Source organism: Peromyscus eremicus, chromosome X (assembly GCF_949786415.1).
Source record: "Peromyscus eremicus chromosome X, PerEre_H2_v1, whole genome shotgun sequence".
NCBI classification, from domain to species: Eukaryota; Metazoa; Chordata; class Mammalia; order Rodentia; family Cricetidae; genus Peromyscus; species Peromyscus eremicus.
In genome coordinates, this window is record NC_081439.1 from 2,908,491 (window position 1) to 2,914,490 (window position 6,000).

The following is a 6,000-nucleotide window of genomic DNA, read 5'->3' on the forward strand; positions in this document are numbered from 1 at the left end:
ACCACCTGTGGCCATTTTGGTGTCCAAGGGCTGTGCAGCCTCTGGGCCATGTTGATGTGAGTGACCTGTGGTGCCACCGGGGAACATGGTATTCAAACCTAGTCTGCTGCCGTGAGCTATGTCTGAGTCTGTGGCCCAACAGCAGCCAGGGTCTGGGCTGATGTCCACAGCTCTTGTTACCACAGGGGGCCGTAGGAACCATGCGTGTTGAGATACGAAGGCCGTGCTGAGCCAGCCTATCCCTCGCTGGTCCTGGGATAGCTGGCATTCTGCCCCTGCTGAACACTGCAGCAAGAGAACTGATGCTGCCTTCCCCATGGAAGAGCTGACCCCAGTATTTGGGAGAGCTGGCCCCAAAGGCATGGGCTCTGCCCCTTGCTGAGGGGGTGGTCCCAATGGCTAGGACCGACCAGCTCAGACCCACATTTTAGGCCTTGGGTTGGCCCAGTCTAACAGCTGTCCCATCTATGACCTGATGGAATGTGCAAAGGGACTAGTCCTGCTAAAACGATAACTATCATGATCGCCATGACTTGGGGCAACAACAGGATATCTGAGAGGAGTTTTGATGAGGGTCCAGTAACAATGGTATATCAGAAACAAGAGGGCTTGAACCAGACCTTGAACATTTTGCAGGTGGGGCTGATTGGACAAAAGGGGTATACTGCATGACACACAGCTCCTGATATCACTAAGATGAATGAAGAAGTGCTGGAAAGATGGAGGAGCGAGGTGAGATTTTTGTGTTTTTGTTGTTTGTTTGTTTTGTTTTGTTTTTAATTAATTTTGGGTGGCATACTGCAGGGGTGAGGGGCAGATATGGAAGGTCTGGGAGGTGAGTTAGGATTGGGGTGCATAAATTTCCAAAGAATTAATAATGAATTACATTAGAAAAAATTAACTATTCCTGAAGTACTCTTTCCAAATTTAGATGTTTAATCATGCTGATTTTTTTTCTTCTAAACCAAAGAACTCAAGGGAGACTCAACTTAAAGAACAACTGTTAAGTGAGCTCTATAGATCCGGGGTTGATTCTTGAAAATTCAATGGAAATAGTTTAGACAAAGATAGATTCAATAAGGTAGACAAAAAGAAATGAAATTCATTTTTAGAGGATAGACAAGGCCACACTGGAACTCATTATAGAAGCAGCCAATGAACAGTTGAGAATCAATATCTGATATATAACTTAATGTACAGAGGTTACTTAATATTAACTCTTCTAACTCTTCAGCAACACACACCTGACCAAAGAATCTGGCTTGCAATTACTACTAGTTTTTAACCGTAGCTGTTTTTAATTCTTGCAAGTGTTTCTTTGGAGGCAGAAATAAATGTTAGAATAAAACTGAATTTATTGGAGGCATTTACTTGGATTAATTAGGTAATAAAAGCATTTTTAAATTGCTAATTTACTAGCAATGCTACCAGAATGCTAAATTACTTTATTTTTATTATGATAATCAAAGGAGATAAATGCAGGACTAGCCACAACCAGAAGAGAGAGGAGGCAGCAGTCACTCTTTGCATAATACTGGCATTTGTCATGCTTTCCACAAAAAAGGGTATCTTCAATTTCTAAGGATTGTTTTCTTTACTTCAGCGTCTCTTCTTTAGGACTGTTTATCATCCATATTGTCCTGATTTACCCAATAACACATATAGTAAGTACTACTATACTTCTCATTAGTCAATTTAATGAATTTAATTTTGGTTCACAGTGTTAATTAAAAAGTGTGTACTTTATTCTTATAAGTATGAAACTTAAAACCAATTCTTGGTTCACTCAGGAGTAGGAGAACCAAGAGTTCAAAGCCAGGCTGAGCTACATAGCCAAATCCTGTCTCAAAACAATTATGACAGAAAAACCTCCGTTCCCAAGTATCAGGTTAAATGAATGACTAAAAGCAGGGTTGAAAATTTAGTATCATGAAATTCAGATGGATTTTGATAATGGATAATCAGGAATTTTCCTATCCTGTTTAAGAAGACAAGTGCTCAAAAACCATGTTATGATTGAAGGGAAATTTTGGAAGGAAAATGTAAAAAAGAAAGGAAGTTTGCCTGAAGGAGAAAGAATTAAAGAAAAAGCTACCAGATCAGATAGTCCATCATTAGAAAAATGAGAGAGAATCTTATTTTTTCTTGGCTTTAAAAATAATTTGTTCTTTTCCAGATCTAAACATATCGTTAACCTGGAAGAAAAAGGGTTCATTTTTCTATATAACTACATTTAGTAATCTCCATGAAACTGACGTCTTAGAAATAAAGACAAAAATCAAATGAAATCTCTGGGGTTCCTGATCCCAAAATTATGAGCCTATTTTAATGAAATACTTAAAAATATACTTAAAAAGGAGCCAATTAATATAATTACAGTGGACTTAAACAATACATATACACTGAATCTTTTTCTGTAAAACATAGCTGTTCTACTATTTATTTTTGTTTTTAAATGAGAAAGGTGGCATATACAATACATAAAAAATGCAACTTTTTAAGAAATGGAGCCTGTTGTCTTCTGCCATCACCCATCACCCCCCTCAAAAAAAAAAAAAAAAAGCCAACAGCCCAATACCAATTAGCATGGAAATCTTTAGATTGATGCCTCTGAACATTACTGCGGTTTTAACAAGGACAGCAGCATATCCTGATAATGTAACAGAAACAGGGCGCAGGCAGCAACTTGCATCCATCCCTGCCCGTTGACATGGTTATTTCTTTGCCTCCTCTCACTGGCTCACTGTACTCCACTTTATTTGACTTCCCATCCCCTCTACCCCCCTTTCCTACAAAGCAGGAGGCATTCACCCGCCACCGGATGGTGGAAGGTGCCTGGCAGGGAGTGAAGAGACAGCGGAAGAACAGGGCAGAGCGTGCAGTGCCCACCGCCTTGGCCGCCGGCTAAGCGCGGGAAGGTTAGGATAGCAGGGGTCGGGGCGGATCCCAGGGCCGCCCCTAGTTCTCACGGATGTGCCTAGGACCTGGGAACTGCTGCAAGAGGCGCGGGCCGGGCAGCGAGGGGCGGGCAGCCGGGGGGGGGGGGGCGGGGGGGGGGCGGAGCGCAGCGCAGCGCAGCGCGGGTGGCGGGAAAGGGGCGGAGATGAATGCTCGGGTTGGGCTGGTCGCTGGACCCCGTTAACAGAACCTGTAAGCCAGGTGGACGAGCAGTCCTCCAGGCTCCAGGGAAGCTCTGCCCGCTTCTCTGAGGAAGCGAGGCCGCGTGTGGGGTCCCGCGGTCTGCGGGTCGTCGCCTTCTCAGGCTGCTGGAGACAGCGCACCAGCGGGCGCACCCTGCGTTCAGGTGGGTCCCCCCGAGCAACAGTGGCTCCTTGCCCGCTTCTCGGGTCGCCGCGGCCTGGAAAGCAGGGCTGCTTTGGCCATCGTGGGCAAGGACCGGCCAGGTCCCAATTAGCAGAGGAGTGTGCTCTGCCCCCGAGGGTGCGCGCTTGAACGGGCGCTCGAGCTAGGTGGGGGAGAGGTGCGGGAGAATTACCGCCTGTGGGATTCACTCCTTCGGGTATCTTAGGGGCGGTCCTCACCTCGACTCCTTGGAAGAGCTTAGCTTCCATGCGGCGTCTGGCGACCGCGACCCCTTTATCCATTCGCAATCTGGGTGGTGGTTGCCTGTCGCTCCAACCTTCCCGATCCCCACCCAAATTCTACCAGGACGATCCTGCTCTCGACCTGCGGTGACTGAAGGGACTGGGTGAGGGGAGACTAGTGGCAGGATTGCCGGGGGAAGGTTGGAGTTGCTAGAGTATTGTGTGCCAGCGTGTCACCACACTCGGGGGCTCCCTCCTGCTGTCCGAGCTGGGGTGGGGGCTGAGGTGATGGGTGTGTGGAACTTCCCTCCGAGGGCTGACCGCACACACTATCCTCGGGCGCTCGTGCACATTTGCACTCCACAAGGTCTTCATGGAGACACGTGGGAGCTGTCTTAGTCCTTGGCGGATACTCAGAAACCTTCCTTGGGATGGTCCAGGGTACAGTCGGGCTTGGGAAGGGAGAAGGTTTTTGGTCTCTATTTTCCTCTTCTTCTTCTTCTTCTTCTTCTTCTTCTTCTTCTTCTTCTTCTTCTTCTTCTTCTTCTTCTTCTTCTTCTTCCTCTTTTTTTTTTCTTGGATGAACACCCTAGGAAGGAGGAGACGAGTGAATCAAGGAGACTTGGTTTTCCAGGATTTGCGCAGTTCCGTAAAACAAAACGAGCTTTCAAGCTTTAAAGTAAAAATGATGGGTAAGTGGGATGCGTCTCTGGTGTGGGCAAAGAAGTCCAGGCTTGGCCGGGTAGCAAGCCAGGCAAGTACGGTAGGGTCTTTTGCTGTCTCGGCAGGGGGTGGGCGCGGGAACTGCTTCTTGTGTCTTCGGCTTAACACGTTGGAGCCTGAAAGGAGATGACCATTTGTCCTGGGAAGAGTGGTGCTCCTACGAGCTGCCCCTCTTGAGGTGCAGCAGCCGGGCAAGGCGCTTCCTCATATTTTTAAATAACTACAGAATTTCAAGGTTTGTCTTTATCTTTCCCTCCGACACAAACCCTTCTTTTATCTATGGCTGCTTGGATTCTCTGGTAATTGCTTATGCATATTTTATTCCTCTGTTCCTTCTGTGACTTTTTTTTAAAAGATCCATCTGTATTTTAATCAATAAGATGTAGGGAATATCTTTCAGGATTTATTTGTGTTCAAATCAGGGCCAGGGCACTATGATGAAGACAACCCACTGAAAATCTGTTTAGATTGAACTAAGCTCTGTTCAGACTGGAATTATAATTTTTAAATAGATTTCTTATGATCTTGTGATAAAGTAACCTTAGCGTGGGTCCCTTCTCTCTACTGGTTAATTTATGGAATTCTTTATTCTCAAATTACCATACTGGGCAAGTTGACTTCTAATTTTAAATGGTAGGTCTCGAAATGGCTGTAAATTATGCTGGCACGTGCTCTCTCTCCCCGTTCCCTCTCTCATCTCTCCTCCCGTGTTCTCTCCCTTTCACACACACCCATCTCCCCCCTCTCCCTCTCTTTTTCCTCCCTAGACTAGCCTGGAACCCCGTAGGTAGCCCAAGATGGTCTCAAATGCGTGTCCATTTTCCTTCTCTACCTTCCCGAGGCTGGGATTAGCAGAACTCCCATCTCTTTTAATGAACTATTCAGAAGGCCATTTGGTTGATGACCTGGGACTTAGTATGTTTCGGTTGCTAATGAAGTACTTTATCAAACTATTGTGGAAGGATATGCCTTAGGTATGTTGCATTGGAAGAAAGAACACTTCGGTTTTTCGGAGCAAATATTTTGTCACTTTTCCTCCCGTTTTCTCTGTTAGATGCCTAGGAAAGATGCAGTGCTGATGAATAATACATGATTTATTTCTCTTTTATGTCTACAGGTGGCAGTGTTGAAGCCAAAAGCTTCCAGAAGTGGTTTTTGAAAAATAAGAGTTGAATGTACATGAGTAAACAAACACAGGAATCCGAAAAACCACAGGTATGTAGGACAATTAATCCACCTATCCAGCTTTATAATTATTGCATTCCAGTAGTACTAACCCATTTGTTTTTATGCTAAATATTTTGACATTTCTATTGACTTTTATGAAATGAAAATACATTTGAGGTTCTCTCAGAAAGCAAGACTAATCTATTTCAGATAGTAGGTTTAAATAAAATTATGCAGTACACCAGATTACCCCAGTTTACTGTTCTAAAAGAAAAGCATTGTTTTTTCATTGTGTCCACATGGTGCATTTTAAGGAGTGGTTTGATCCTTTCTTTTTAACATATTTTTCCTGAAACTTTAAATCTGCTAGCTGCTCCAAGCAATTTTTTGTAAGTTACATTTCTGACTTGTCTTGTTGAGCCAATGTAAAAACTGCTGCTGTTAATTCCATATCACATTGATCAGGCTTCTTTGTAATTCTGATCTACCTGCTTCTGCCTCCCAAGTGCTAGCATTATGGGTGTGTGCAAAAAATACTGGTTTATGCTGGGACTTTGTGTGTGCT